Raw genomic sequence first — 16,353 nt, 5'->3', positions numbered from 1 at the left:
GATGGGAGCCAAATTTCATTCTGTGCTTGAGCTGATTAAGCTGCTGCTGCCTTCACAGTACTGAGTCGCTGGCTCTGAGACTTGTTTGTTCAAGTGGTAATTTCTGGATGCATTTGAATCTGTGCGTATGGAAATATATTAGAAGAAATTATGCATCAGAACAGCTGAAAGCTAACCAGCTAGTGTAAGCCTCCTTTGCCCTGATAGTTCTCCACAGAGCCACAGCCAAGTGTGAAGTTGCTTTGGGGAATCTCTGGCGCAGGCCACTGCAGGAAGGGAGCCTTTGTGTAACTTTTATTAGAAGAAAAAACTTGCATTTCTTCTCAGATCCCTCATGTCTCTGGAATTTGAAGAGAAGGTCAATATTTTTCTTGACCTCCTGAGACCACTTGCCCAGCTTGGTAGTATTTTTCTTTTACAGAAGAGACCTTTCTCAGACATCAAGGAGTCTCTAGCTGACCTGCAGCTATAATCCTTCAGTAATTTGCTGAAGTAGATACTTTGGGAAGGTTAAAAATGAGACAACCTTCTTTAGTATGCTTTGATTGTAAGTACCTTGAAGAATCTGTTTCTCTTGATGCATAAAAGCTTTTTGCTGTAGCTTCCTGACCGTGGACCTCCCTGAGTCATCTTACAGAAACTATAGAAAATCAGGCATGATGCGCAAGTAACATGAAACATGAAGAAAGGCTAAAGTCCCATCCCTTTCCATGGGAAAAAAAGGAGCAGTTCCGTGTGCATGTTGTTGAATGCAGACTTGCTGCCAGGCAGGTGGGCACAGCAGTTGGCTGAACGTTCTTTTTTCTATGCTGTGTCTTAAATTCCTTGGTAACCTTGTCCAAGAGTTATCATGCAGGTTGGAAACTGGGCACCTAACCTTTAGAGAGCTTAGGGAAGCATCTTAGCATCATGATTGAAGTAGCAAACTTCCTTGGCAATTGGTAAATTCAGTTCTCTCTCCTACTCTCATTCTTCTGTGAAACCTGTTTTCATGTAATTCCAGACCCTTGTGAACAAGTGTCTTTTGTGCAGAAGAGAACTAGGAAATCACTGCTGGTGCCAGGGTGTCCTCAACTCCAGTGGCTGGAGTAGATTGTCTTGAATTTAACTGCTTGTGCACAAGCAAGAAAGTTGCCTGCCTTTTAATTCAGAACAACATCACCTTGCTAGGAAACTGTGCAAAAACCTGAACTGTCATAAAGCTTTTAGCTGTTTTAAATGATGAAGAAGCTGTTTGCTTCTCAGGTGGATTTGGGGTTGCATGAGTTAGAAGGGAAATTTCTGTGCTGTATGGTGACTGTTTAGCTCAAAAGCATGTTGTACCCTTTAAAGAACACTGTGCAGACATAGCTAAGCTTTCATGAGTTTCTTCTGCACATCATTTTAATTAAGAATACCTGTTCAAATAGACTCAAGGTAGGTTATGAAGCTTTATATAAATTTAGTGAGGCAATCCTTTTACTACTGAGTTTCCCCTTCTGAAATGATGAAAACTATGACAGGAGAGAAAAAAAAAAAAAAGACTTTGGACTTTGTACAGGCTTTTTTGTGGAAGGAGAACTGGACCAGAAACTTAGCAACAGACTTGCTACACAACAACTGTGACCAACTCTCAGTGATGCAACAGCCAGCCTTTTAAAGGGTCATTTTCTAGATCTCTGTTCAAATATTTTATTTATGGCCCTTATAACTTTGCTAGAAACTATTAGGATAGTATCAGCACAAGAGAAGTATGGATATCCAAGTATAAAAAAAATAAGCTAAATGTGTCCATGATGGCAGTTCATAGCCAGCAGCAGACCCTGCGAAGCCTCTGCTGACTTGGTGAGATGGAAGATTGCAAGTGCAATTTCAGGCTGATTTGGCCCATGTAAACAAAGCTGTGCATGCAGTCTGTAATCAAGTGAGCACATGTGCACAGCTGTGTTTATCTGACACTTTGCAAATCAGGATTTTATTTCTAAATAGCATGCTGACAAGAACAAGGTCATGGCAATCTTCCTCGTAGTACTTAAAAAGAAATATATTTTTAGGCTGTCACCTTAAGAGCTTGGAAACTGGGATTCTCATTTCTCACAAAGGATTGGCTTTCTGAATGTTTAAATCTTCACTTATATGTTTCCAGCTACAGGACCACACAATATAGCTAGAAAAAGCCTTACTTAAATAATGGATTGACTTCTAGTAAATAACTAATACTCACCTGAGACTTCTGAAGTGAAGTGTTATCAGCAAAATATATGGGCTTGATTATTTCATCTCCAATCTGCTGCAGAGGGTTTCTGTATCTCACTGAAGTTCACTGAAATTGAAAAACTCCAGTCTCTATTGAAGTTGAAAAATTGAAACACTGGCTATTACTCATAGCAGAAAGGGGGTATGTCAATGTCTTGATGGTTCTGTTGTGAATGTAATTTTTAATTGAATTTTCTGAATCTGTTGGAATGGAAAATGGACCATGGGCTTTCAGAAGTTACTTAATAAGATGAATGCACTTCTTGCTGATGGCATGCCAGCAGTACAGCTACTAAATGGCAAGTATAAGGACTGCTGACAGCCTGAAAGATATCTTGGAAAGCTTATTCAAGGCGTTATTCATAGAAAGGAGGAGCATCTTCTCAAATCTGAGTTGTATTTTGGATGCAACGGTGGTTGGATCAATCAAACTGGAGGCAGCAAAGTTAGGTCTACTGGTGAACAATTTACCTCAGCTTTATCTGCTACAGTATCCATCTCTTTAGATAAGTCCTAACTTTAATAGACTTTTTAAGAATGAGAAAAATCAAGATAAACCAGCTCTTGGCAAACAAGCAAGCATGAATTTTCTGTCTCTATATTAGTAGATTGCTGATTAAAATCCAAGAGATAAAGTTAATAGTACTAAATATCTTAATTTGTATTTGGATGCTACTGTCTAGTACTATTCTCTGTATTACAGAAGAGCTCTTCCTTCTATGTAAGGAAGATTACACTGGCTATGTATCGGCTTTGCAGAGTTGCTATAGTGGTGCTGCTTCTTTAGTATTGTTATGGGAGGATTCTTGGCAAATGCAAGCATGCATACTTCTGCCTTTTGGGAATGCGGGGCATGATCTGGTCAAGTAATAGAAAAGCTGGGGAAGAGCTGCAGGTTGTTTTTGTTGTTTTTTTTTTTTTATCCCTAGTTGTGCTATGAGGTAGGCAGCAGCCCTGATTTGTGGTGTACACATCTCCATAATTGTTAAAATATAGGGTCCACTCATGGATGATCGGGAAGCTTTGGAAAAATTCTGTTGATGGGTAATATACCAAATGGTACTCCTGGAAGCTTTTTCAGAAGTCTTATGGACTAGATGATCTGGTAGGTCCTTTCCAACCTTGTGTTTCTATGGGATTATAGTGATGATGGTATTTGTAAAGCAGCTAGGAAAAAAATATTTATTATGAACTCATGGTTTCAGAGAACTTGGCTAGGGAAGCTACCCAGACAGAATGAGAACCCAGGAGGGCTGGCAAGGGCTCTTCTCATCAGACCAAAAATAGTCACTGCATAATGGTAAATAACTACCTTATATGGAACCTAGAAGAAACAAATAAGGACTTTTAAAACTACAAACAAATTGGCTCTTAAATTCTTTTCCTTTTACACATTGTGTGATATCTTCATATCTGTGCTATATAAATTCTCTTCTAGCTCTCTTAGCTCACATAATAGAATGGAGCAGGGTCGTTTGGACTGAAGGCAATGAAAACCATATGAAGTGGCTGGTTGCCACTTTACTACATACCACAATTCCCCAAAGGCAGGAAGATTACCTAAACTCATCTACTTGCAAAGTGAAGTGTAGGAAAATTTATGAAAAAGTTGTTTACCAAGTAGAATGAAAGAAGATGGAATATAAATACTACTCTTAAAATTGGGATGCTGTTTGCCTGGAGGTATTGAAAATTAAGCATTATGTATAGATTCCAACATAATAACCAGATGTTTGCATCCATCCCTCCTGGGAGACTGAAATAAGATCTTTTTTCCCATTAGAGAACTGTCCCAAGTAATGCTATGCAGTGAAGTAACTGCATTCCTTGCCTACCTGGGCTTGAGAAAGGGGAAAAGGGGAAAAACACTTGTTTCCTGCTTCAACCTACTATTATTTTACAGATGACTTTTCCAGTTTCTTCCTTTCTCAAAGTATCTACTTACTGTATTAGAATTCAAGATAGCAGACCCAAAAATACATTTAAATTGTTTTTAGTTAAAATTGTAAGCCTCCAAGCCTTGTAGCTGGGCAATGTGCATAGACTTGATAGCTTCACATCAGATTTGTGGTCAGGTATTTGAGAGGTCTGTGCTTCGTGTGCTGGAAAAGCCTGTGCTGAAACTCAAGTTCAGTTTTCTGCTTCCCACAGCCAGTAGAACTCCCTGTAGTTTAGATGGGTGACGTACAGAGCCAGGTCCCTTCAGAGAGCACTGGCCTTTGAAGTTAGAGCTGCTCTTTGGGAATGCTTTAACAAAAGTAATAAACTTAAAGGCTGGAACCCCACAAAGAGAACTTATTTTTCAAGGATATATGCATTAAAAGTAATAACTCCATGTGAGCTCCCAGTGACTGTCTAGTGTCAGGAGTTTGCCAATAGCTTGGGATAAGATAAAAACTTCATTAAGCACAAACAGAAAATCTTAAACTGAACACATTAGTGCTGCATACCTTGCACAAAAGGTATGTACAGACTCTTCAGGGCTCTTCCCTAGATCGCATTTGTCTTTGCATCTGCGGTGCTACAGTTGATACAGGTTGGATGCTGAGATGATATAACTTACTGTACTTTAGTTGGATGGGCTTGGGTTATAAAGGATGGTCATTTAATTTCACCTGTAGGATTACAGAAACAAGTTTAAGTTGCATAAGTACAAAAATGTTAATGCTGGCCCTTGCTGTTCTGGAGGAGCTATTTTAGATCCATGTGAAAGTTAGGTTTCTTGGGTTTTGTTTTAGGTTAAGTGCAGCATAGTACCTCTTGCTGGGAACTGTATCTTCCCACTTTTTGATAGAAGTGTTGCAGAATACTGGCAATTAAATTGGATTTTAAAGATCTATATCACATATATATATTCTGCTTGCTTAAATATTGTTTTTTTTTTAATGTATTTTTTTGCATTTTAAAATAGCAATCCTTTCAGTAACTGCTGGAAAAGGCTCCATATTGTCAGACGGGAATCAACCAAGTTAAGCTGGCTCTGAAATGTCAGTCATGCCAAATGGGAAAGTGAAATTCCTGACTTCTGTAAAATCCTAGTGAGCTGTTAATATGAAGCTAAGTGATATACTCCTTGACATAAAATAGAAATTTTCTGTAAGGCAGAAAGAATGCTGTGTGGGGTCTTTGGCTATAAGCTTGAGAATGCTATTGTGGCCTTGGTTTGTATCTCTTGTTCCGTGTCTTTGGCCAAAGTTCTGGCTGGCTTCTCTGCCTTTCCCTTTTCCTGCCCTTTTTCCAGTCATGATGGTGGAGGCCAACCATGAGACCACTGCAAAGGGGCAGTAGCAAAGCCTTGCTTGTTAGAACTTGTAAATTTCCACATCCCCCCCACTCGCAGAAAGCTTTGTCATGTAGGAAGCAGCATGCCATCAGTTCTCTTTTGCAGTGGCTCTGTGGTTTAGTGACATCTTGAGGACATCAACCGAAGACAAACAGCCCTGTTCTTCCCCCTTTCGCTGCTGACGTTAGCAGAGGGGCGTGCATGTACTGATGGACAAGGCGGGTGGAACACATTTGCCTTGCCTGGTCCATGGGTAGGTTTATGGGCTGGTTAGTAATTGCGATAAAAAGACAACCTTCAGACTGAAGGGTCTGTGAAAAAGGCAGGTATTTTCATTTATGTGAAAGGGAAGTCTGCATGTGGCCTACAGCCTCTGCTCTAACACAATGAAGGCCTATGACCTTGGAAAAGTAGTATTTTACCCTAGAGAAGCATCGTGCCAGCTTAGTCCTAAGTGGCTCAACTTGGTGTTAGAACTAATTCAGGATGAGAGGGTTAGAAAAACCAATGAGGAAAAAATACTAGCTCGATGACTTCAGCTGTGCATTTATCCAGCAAGTCTGCATCAATCGTACAAGGAAGAGCTGTGTGCTGTGAAGACTTGAAAAAATCAGCACTAAGTGTCTTACAGTAGAGAAATCGCTACTCTGTCACCTGGAAACTTCTGTAGTTGGTATCTTCTGTACTTCACAGCTCTGCAATAGACCTGTCAGTAAAGAATCAGCACTCTAATTGTGATTATATAATGTCTTAATGCTTGAGCTACGATGTTTTACTGTGGTTTTTGGTTAATACACAAAAGTAGGAGACAAAGTAATTTTGGGCACAGATAGGGCAGAATGTTAATAGCAGACAACATGCAGTCAGTGAGCAGGGCTGTTCTAGTGTGCTTCAGCGACAGGAGCAGGGAGATGACTTTGTGTAGACCATACTACTTCTTCCTGACAAACTGTGTTCCTTCAAGTTAGTTATGTAAACCAGGATAAATGTTGTAAGAACTGAGTAACTGTACGGTCCCTGTTTTGAGTGTGAACACTTGCAGTTTTAATAACTCTTTAATGAAGCTCATACCTCATTGCCTGATTCTGTATTATCTAGTGTATGAGAAATGCCAAAGTGATTTTGAAAGTATATACTTAATGAAGGGTTATTGTAGTCCCCAAAGACTAACATATCCTGTAAAAACATAGGCAATATCACAAGTTACTATTACTCAATATTAAAAAAAAAAAAAATCCAAGCTGTAATTTTTTTGAATAGGCTACTCTGCTAATCAGATACTGAAATTCAATAGTTTTCTTGTAAATCAGCTGTATTTTGGCAAACATATAGAATTACTGGTCAAATATAGACTTAAATACCAGCTGTCAGAGAAAAAGTTTTTTTTTAAAGTACTGTTTGCTCTTAGAGCCACAGATGCAGTATCAGTATAATGAATAAAATCTATTGAGTGCTGCGTCTCGTAGAAGTGTCTCAAAGATCTATTGACTTAGAGAAATCATTCATACCTGTGTCTTCCCACCTATTCTCCTACTTCCCAACACATGAATTCCAGATACTGTTTTATGATAAAGTAATTAGACTGTAAAATTAGAGCCTCTGACTTTTTTGTTTGAAGAACAGCAAGTAAAAAATACACCTGGTGCTTTAATAAGGACTTCATTTTCTTGCCTCCGCAAGTCCCCTGTGAGAATCAAAAGCAGGGAACTCAAGGGGGGCTAAATTAGGGGTAAGCCACACCTACCAAACCTTTCTGGTTGAGAAATCACAGAAAGCTCTCCCATAATTTCATACTGCAACAACCCTACCCAAAATGTCATACAGAAGCAACAAGCATCTTTTAATGTGTATATCCTTAAAGAGATCTTCAGTGATGCCCAGGATATTGGGTAACTGTCTCAATGAGGTATGTGTAGCTGCACTCTTCAGTGCTTGGTCTCCTGTATAGTTTTAGGAATCTGAACTACTTATGGGAAACTGACTCGGGAATAAATCAAAGAGGAGGACTATTTGAGGGAGAAAGGAGGAGCTGGATGGTTTGGAAAGACATCTGTGTGCTGTAGTCACTTTATAAACCAACAGTAAGGCAAATACTCAGAAAATCTTTAGTGGAGTCCCCCTGGAAAAGATAGATGGTCACAAAGGACTGAGCCATGAATTCAACAAGTACGTAATTTTAAGTTACTAGAGTTTATGAAGTCAAGAAAATTTGCTGTTGCTGAGCTACTTTCAGCAACAGCTATCTTGTATTTTGCAGAAAATTCAAATGGAATTTTACTAACCTATACAATATATATGTGTAGATTAGTGGAAATAATTGATTCATCATCCACAACATTTGGATTGATGGAGGGCTTTTAAAAGGCATTTCAATTCAGTTTTTCATTTCAGTTCAGCTCGCCTGGGGCTTTCTTTGCCCTAAGTAACAGTTTCTACATAACCACAAAAAATCCTCTAAAACTTTTCAGATTACCTGTGAGATCAAAAAAGCTAAATGTATCAAGGAAGATGTCTAATGACTTGGCAAGTGTTTCCTTGTGCTCCAAACAAGCCAACCCTACTTCACTTTCAGTGGGACTGCCTGTGGAAGCTGACTGGGTATGTATGATAGTGCAGGGCTGAGAAAGGAAGACTGCTACATTTGAGTATTTGATTCCGTGAACAATGGCAGATAAGTTTGACCAGCCCAGCACTGTGCATTAGGAATATAATTTGTGTCCAAAATGGGTTAAAGTATGCTGAGGGCTATGTGTAAAAAGAAATTCCCCAGTTTGCTTATCTGTAGGTCCCAGAACTTAATAAAAAGTAACTCCAATGTGAGTTGAAAATCAAAATCTCCATGAAAATCAGGGAGGTGGGAGAAGAGCGAAAGATTATTCCAAACTGGGTCATGTGGCACTGACAGATGTCTGGTAGCAGTAGTAATATTTCCTGGCTAATGCTTAATTTTATATTCTCTTAAACCATGAAGAGTGGTTTATTGTAATACAGAACTGTGTTGCCATAAACGGTAGAAATTGCTGAAATGAGAATATTTGATAAGCAAAGCCTATTGAGAATCAACAAATGAAACTCCAGTCCAACTTTCTTGTGGAATATGAACTTTCTTGGTTCCAGGGCCTGGTCAAAATATTCTTCAGAAGGCACTAGCAGAAAATAGTAAGGAAGTACCTAGATAATGGAATATGGGTACTTTCTCTCCTGAAGCCTCAGCTGGCTCAGATAAGCAGGAATAAGTAACTAACATTTGGGTGTCTTGCACTGCAGGATTCACTGTTTCTCAGTACCTGCTTGACTGTATATTTTTACTTTACAGTCAATGCAAAGTCATATCCTATGTAAAGGGTAACAAAATGTGTATATAAGGGTCATTAAAGCACTGGGATGGCTTTGTAGGTTCTAGATCATGGGAAAAACAACGTCTTCATAAATTAAGCCAACTTCTTAAAGACTGATCTGGCTTAGTAAAAATCCATTGTTCCTGCTTGTAGGAAAGTGATAAAACTACTAATGCAAGAGAAGTCCTCAGTAGCTTGTTTTTCTTAATAAGCAGTATCCTGAAGTAGATGGTATTAGAGATCAATTCTTTCCAGTGTGAATGGAATGACTTCTATGCCTCTTATGATTTATGTTAAATCTGCTTGGAATAGATGTACTCACAAATTAAACTAAAAATAAAAGCAATCAGGAAGGATACCTTTTGGTTTCATTCTAGGCATCAGGCTGTCCTTTCATGTATACCTAGTTTAAGAATTTATCAAATAACAGGGTTTAAAGAAATATAATTTGCTTGGCTGATGATTTTAACTTTGGAAGAGGCATGATGCTGGATACTGCTTTTTGCTGAAAGCTCCTCTTCCAGCATGCTGTCAGCAGTTTCTCTAGTCTATTTGTCTGAGAGTGGCCCTGATTGCTTGTTTGGTACTGTTGGAGAGCATGAGGAAGGTTTCCTTGTGAATGAGAATTTCACCTGTTTAGGAGGAAGCTTGTTAGTGGCCTAAAAAGAACAAGGCTCCCCCAGAAGTTATTTTAGCAGAAATGTTTGTCCTTCCCAGGGGGAGAAGGGGAAAAAATGTTTAATATTAAACAGTTTCCTGACCATAAATAGTCCTGATTTTGTTCCTGCCTGTCATCTATCTTTCTGATCAATGAGACAGTGCCAAACACGAGCAATGGTTTGTGAACCACTATATGGCTTTGGGGGCCTGAGCAGGGAAGGTGATACCTGCTTTTTACGTATAGGTACCCATGTCCACACAGCCCTGTGCTGACAGCTTGTGTGAAATGCACTTCCAAAGCAAGGTGCCAAGAGCAATCTAAGCCTTTTTCTAAAGCATTTGTTCGACCTCATCCTTCAGCTGTTCCAGATCCTGCTTTAAAGCAAACATACCAGGTCCGTTCTCTAGCCAGCCAGAAGCTTTGAGTGGAAGCTTTCTCCAGTAGTCACCAGCCTGTGTCCTGCTGAAGTAGGCACAGTTACAGTACACAGTACCGTAATACTGTAGCAGCAGGCTACCTTTCCACTTGCAGCAGTAAATTTTTAGCAGTAAGAGCTGGGCATGTGGTCTCTAAATCACAGTTTAACTGTACTGTCAAAGTAATGTTTCTGCCAGATAAGTTCTGTCTCTGCTGGGGTCGTTACTGGTGGAGTCATACGAGCCTTTCCTGAAGTATGCAGTTTGCCTTCGTGTAGGTAAAGCACCAAGGCATACTTCTAACTTCCTGGTAGCAAGGACTCTACAGCCATCCAGAGGGCAGTCATGCTGGTCAGGCATTTGGGAAGCAGCTATTTTTTCTCTCCTGTAATGATTTCTGCTCCTGCACACTGTAAAATGGAAAGTGAATTTGACCTAAGAGCATTCTTATTTAGCTAGACACTGGTATTGCCTCATGCATGTGAATAAAATCAGTGTTAGTGAGTCGAGGAACACCAAGGCTTTGTCACATTTTCTTTACAAGAATTATTGTAGTAAAAACATACTCTGCAATATTTCCCCTTCCGTTTTTAAAAAACAACTTTAAAAGGTGTTTAGTTCCTAGAACAGTGATCAGTTACAGGTTCTGTGCTGATCAGGTATTTTAGATGGGTGTGTTTTTTAACAGGGCTGACTTGCCAGACTTTAAATCCATTAATAGTAATTGCGTTATCTTAATTTCCTACAAATGACAGAATCCAGTAGAGCAGCTTCTCTATCATTTCTCTTCATTTCATTAAACTGGAGTGCTGCCATTGTTCATAAACGAGGTCAGAAAAATCACACTAAGCTGCTGAATACCATCAAATACATGGCTCAAATTTGTTCTGGAGAATAAGTGACTTCAAATAAATTGCCATCACCATCTGAAATTGTTTTGGTTTTAGCTGAAAGCATGAAGTAGGTTCCAGCTTCATTGTATGTAATTTCTAACACCGTTGCAACTTTTTGTCTGTGCATATCTGCTGACAGCTAAATCTTTGTAATTTTTCAGTCCTTCTAAGAGGAGAACTAGCAAAAGCATGTTTAGCAAATTTGTTTTCAATTATCATCATCTAGTGGCTGTGTTGTATCACAATTGCAGCCTAACAAAAAACTTCAAAGTACTAGTGAAGTGATTATTCTTAATGCATTCCTAGCACATGTTTGTTGGAGGTCGTGTGACATAAATGCTGTGTAGCCTTGAGCTGCTTCTCTCAGTTCAGTCTAAATCACTGTGGTGTCAAGGCTTACATCCTTGTGAAATAAATGTTTTAGTGATGAGTGACAAGTGGCATCCAGTAAAGTTTTTAAAGGTGAACTGCTAAGTGGTATAAGCTGACACTGTTCTGCAGTGATGTGAGTTGTGCCCTGCGCTGGCTTACCTGGTCATGCCTCTGCCTTGCTCAGAATCTGTAAAGGGGGTCTGTCCTAGCAGTGTTCAGAGACAGAGCAGGGTTGGCAACTTTTATCCCTTTTCTACTGCAATGTATGAAGTTTAGCTTTTGTTTTTTCCCCAGGTAACAGAATCCTGCTCCTTCTCCACCATAAGGTCATAGCTGCAAGGAACAGTTTCTGTGTATGTGGGTAACCAGAAAGCTGATGTCCCATTATGGTCAGTGACTTCAAAACCATTCGGTAAATCATGATCTTTTGAGACTCAAGTATGCTATACATTCCTCTAACTTCTTTCCATCAATATGAAGATGCTTGGTAACCCTACGTACTGTACATTTTGTGATTGTAGATTTCACGTAGGAATTGTGATTTGAGCACAAGTCTCTTGCGTAATAACTTTAGAAATTTTTTCCTGTTTTAGTTCTCCTTGCTATGAGTTAGCAAGACTGAAGCTAGGGACTAAGTGGCTGGTGTGGTTAAGCCTCCCAGAACCTGAGGCCCTGTTTGGGGGGTGGGGGTGGAAGGGAGGGCATGGTGTCCCATTCCATTATGTGGCGGTCAGCACTGAAATCTGACTTCATGCTCTAGAGCACTGTGAGAACATGGAAGTGGTTTTATTTTATCTGAGCTGTGTGGAGCTTTTAAATATGAAATTGTCAGATAGTTGCATTGTGCCAGAATGCACAGGTCTCTATTTTCTCACACACTTCAAATATGGTTCTGGTATTGCTAAATACTTTTTGGGCACCATGGTATCAAACTGCGTGTATGCTTAAACAGAAGTAACACTTTGGCTAGGATTTTTCTTTTTCAGGTAAATCGGACATCTCTCTATATATATCTTTTGTATTTATTTTATTTTAATAGAATATTGGAGGCAATAATTGGTGTTTGCACTATATTGCACTATACCTGACTTGGTATTTGATTCTATATGCAAGTAACACCTGGCTGGGATGTCATGTCAGTGCTGCTTACAAGTGAATATATGGTAAATAAATGTGATTAAAGAACAGACTTTCCTAAAGAATAAGCTAGCTGCACGATGAAGTGCTGAAACGTTCCTTAATGTATCACCATTAATATGCGTATTTTAGGGGAGAGGGAAGGTTCTCTAATAGCCCATAGGCAGTATTGTAACATACTACTTGTGCATTTAGTTGTATCCCATTAACCATCAAGCTGTTTGCATTTCTGTTTCTACAGAATGCCTCCAGCATTCCTAAAACAGCTTTGAAGACTTCTCCCTGTCCAATAATCCATCAATTTAATTAGTACACGAGATATCTAATGAGATGAGCAAGTACCTTTCACAAAGAACTGGTGTGCCAGTTTTGCAGTAACAAAAATCCTCAGTCTTCCTCCCCGCTACGTACTATAAAATAGCAAATCCAAGATCTGTTTCTCAATATAAGGAATAGTGAGGAAAAAAAAAAAAAAAACAAACATTGAACCTTTCAGGACATAAAATAATTAAATATAGTCTAACTATTAAAGTTAGTCTTGAATATGTATAACCAGTTTGTTGCCTGACTACTTACAGAAACTATGGCCTCAGTTTTCTTTAAAAATGCCCAGATTATCTTGTTTGAATCAACCATATTTTATTTTTCTTTCATTGAATGTCTTGCATGCACACAGAACTGATAACTTAGCTGTCTTACTTTCAGTATCAATCTTGCCAACCAATGTTTTGCAAGCTACACACGTTACTTTTGCCTTTGAAATTTCAAGATGCTTTCCATGCCTAGAGGAGAGTTCAACAGCAATGTCTGCAGTATGTAAGCAGAACAAGATGGCTAAGCATAATTCAACAGCATATATGATTCCTCAGGTATTTGAGGTACCTCTTATAAAAAGCTCTTGGCAGTAAACTTTGAGCATGCAGGGCACCTCATTCTCATGTTAAGATCATTTTCTGTGTTTATGCTAACTTATATATAGGTGCTGTCTTTGGATTGACATGAAATTAGCAAAATTACTTACTGATGAACTGCAAAATAGAATTAACACATGGTAGACTTAAAGTACCTACATCAAAAGTGGCAGCTCACCTTGACACGTGAGCAAAGGCTAAGTTGTTAGAGATAGAACTGAAAGTAGCACTCTGAAATGAATGTCAACAATATTATCAATGTGATCTTTTTAATACTGAGATTAGACAGACTTAGTTACTTGTTGTTGATTTGTGACTACTTTTATATTTTTTAATCAGAATGTCTAATGCCTTATTCTGGTTTAAGTATTGCAGTATTTGTCATTGCTCATTAGGTGTTACAACTTTGCACTTGTGTAGGCCTGGAAGAACCACAGACAAACATGTTACTGCATACTGCTCTATTTGTCTGTGTGATTCTTCCACATGCACTCGGCAGTCTTTCTGGCTTTACCCATTTTCACGTGTGAAACAGCAAGATTTTGGCCTGTGGGAAATAACTTTTCTAGGGCAAAAGTGGTAGCTTAAGGAATGAACCTAAAAGATCATCTCAGAAAATGGTAATCGTGTCTAGCCTTGGCTACTGTAGAACCGCACTTCAGGGCACTCGTCACTGTGTCGAACTACCCTTTCCTTGAGCTACCCTACCACAAATGCAGAAGGGGTTTTGTTATTTATGTGACTTACCTGTTTCTGGAGTGTTGAGATGTTATTTACATTCTATGTGATATTCCAATTTCATCTATTCTTTAAAATTTTCTGTTAAGGCAAACATCCCTTGGCCAGTGTTTTTGAACTTCAGACATTGCTCTTTTTGGAGTCTGCAGGAAGATGCAGACACTTCTGTCACAGAGGATTCCATTTTAGGTGCCTGAAGTAGACATTCTGATTCTGATACCTGGGCCTTTATAATGTATTGTGGCATGGCATCAGGCTGAAAGATGGCTAGAGAATACCACTTATTGCAGTGCTGTCTTTCTATTGGGTGTCTTTGCTCATTGCTTCCTCATCTCCTTCCCAAACTACCAAAATGCTGGATAGTTGGAAGGTGAAGTTCACTTGCCATTTCCTTGGTTGGGATGATAGCTCTACAAAAGTGTAAAATAAAGTTTGGCACAATAATAAGAAAAAGGAACAGTGCACAATGATATTATGTGCAAGCCTGTGGACAGAAAACAAAATTGATGAATTTTCAAGGGCACTAGCCATTTTTTTCCCTCCTCAATCTGTCAGGAAAAAGTGCAACAGTATTAGAGCTGTCAAGGAATGGCCAGGCAAACAAGGAGATCACTCATCAGTGTCAGTGACAAGATTCTGAATTTGATGGCAAAGCAACAGGACGAATAAGGATGACTTGATAATGGAAGTGCATAAACAGCACTTCAGGCAATCAGAAAAGCACATGGGAATGACAATGAGCTGCTGTCAGTATACCTCCTCCGTGTTGATGAGAGGGAGGAAGACCTGAAGGCTCATAATGACAAGCTTGAGAAGTGTTCCAGGCTATGAGCTGCGCAGAATCAAATCCCCTGGAAATATGAAGGCCACAAAATCGTCTTGATGGTACCTACATGCTTAAAAAGAAACAAACAAAAAACCTCAGTATTTGGAGCAGTTCCTGGAAGGAGAAAGCACATGGACCCTAGGGCACCAAACTGGCAGCAGTGTAGATGTCAAGGTTCAGCTAATCTTTTGAATTCTTGGCGCAAATTCACTGGCTTATACAGACAATACCTTTAATGTTTATCTTGGATACAGTACTTATAAATGTAATCATTTTAGCATTAGAAAATTTTCCTAAGTGAAGAGATTCTGTGATTTTGATTTAAAGGAATCAATTTAAAGATCTTGTATGGACTGTTTAGCTAAAAAAAAAAAAAATGATGCTGTCCTGTCAGAATTAAAACCAACAGAATATTTTTCAAAGAAGTCATGGTATTTTCTTTAGGTTATTATAATATTGAACTGGCATATAGAAAATAAGTTTGAAGAGGTGTTTTTTTCATCTGGTTTGGCCACAATCTGATGAAAGTCCTCCAGTCCAGAGCAGGGACTTGAATATTTTTTTGCTGTGGAAGAAGCTAATCCACACAAAACTATACCTGCATGTACCTAAACTGTACCACAACACCAAGATCTGCGATGCAGTTGGGAATATTGGAGCACTGAGGCTGAACAAGTGAATCATAGCCTAGGAGACTGCAGGAAAAACTGTAGTGTATTGAAGTGTTTAAGTACTTGTTGTCAACACATTTCATAAATTTCTCAGAAGAATTATTCTTGAATGGAAAGCCACACCCGGTACATAAATCTTAGTGTAAGCTCAACACTCCTGTAATTCCTTGTAACTGCAGGAGGCATGGCTCTGTTAACTTGAGATCTTTCTGTCATAGTGACCATGTAATGATAACATTTAATTGCAGATAGTAGATCATTATATGCTATTACATTTTTGCAATGTATCACTCTAATACTTTTGATACAAGTGCTGGGATTCAAGGTTTTAATCCTAGAGCCATGTGTAATTTTGGAGGTGACCTTTGCTGTGACAGTAGCGTGGCAAGTATTTTTGCAAGTAGACATCCCTGATAAGGAAGAGCTGATGCTTCAAGGAAATGTGCAAGGGAGAGTGGTGACAAACTAAAACCAACCACTGCATTTCATTCTGAGTTCAAGTGCATTTGTTTTAACTTTTGAGTTGTGTTATGTGGTCTTTGAATGTGGAGTCTGTTGAACAGTGTAGGCATGAAATGTTTTACGTACCAATTCACGGTACAGAAAAATAAAAAATAAAGTTGGAATGAAGAAGACTGCTGCATTAATATGTTCAGTGCTAGCAGGTTACCCAGCTAGTGCTACACTGCTAACAATGAGATTTAATCAGAAAAAATGTGTATGACTGAACTTTGTCACGAGCTGCATCATTTTGCAAGCAATTGCAAAGCAGAATTAGACTAAGGATCATGTTATCCTATTACCCTTATGTAATGTAAGTTGACGTTGAAAGATTCAGGTTTTTGGATATGGATAAGCATCTTGGCTTTTTG

General features: G+C 38.9%; 1 long non-coding RNA gene across 2 annotated transcripts in view; it reads left to right on the top strand.

The window, feature by feature from the left end:
• The window catches only part of LOC137860913 (uncharacterized), a 35,491-nt gene extending 19,369 nt beyond the window's left edge, over positions 1-16,122 (top strand). Inside the window, exons 2-3 of one of the 2 annotated variants that reach the window (XR_011099244.1) lie at positions 11,493-11,610; positions 14,074-16,122. This is a non-coding gene — a long non-coding RNA (uncharacterized lncRNA). The remainder of the gene's footprint in view (positions 1-11,492; positions 11,611-14,073) is intronic. The other variant, XR_011099245.1, reaches the window with a different exon arrangement.
• Positions 16,123-16,353: the final 231 nt, after the last annotated feature.

Source organism: Anas acuta, chromosome 9, assembly GCF_963932015.1.
Source record: "Anas acuta chromosome 9, bAnaAcu1.1, whole genome shotgun sequence".
NCBI classification, from domain to species: domain Eukaryota; kingdom Metazoa; phylum Chordata; class Aves; order Anseriformes; family Anatidae; genus Anas; species Anas acuta.
The sequence above is the reverse complement of the archived record's forward strand: the minus strand, read 5'-3'. Positions and strand labels throughout refer to the sequence as shown.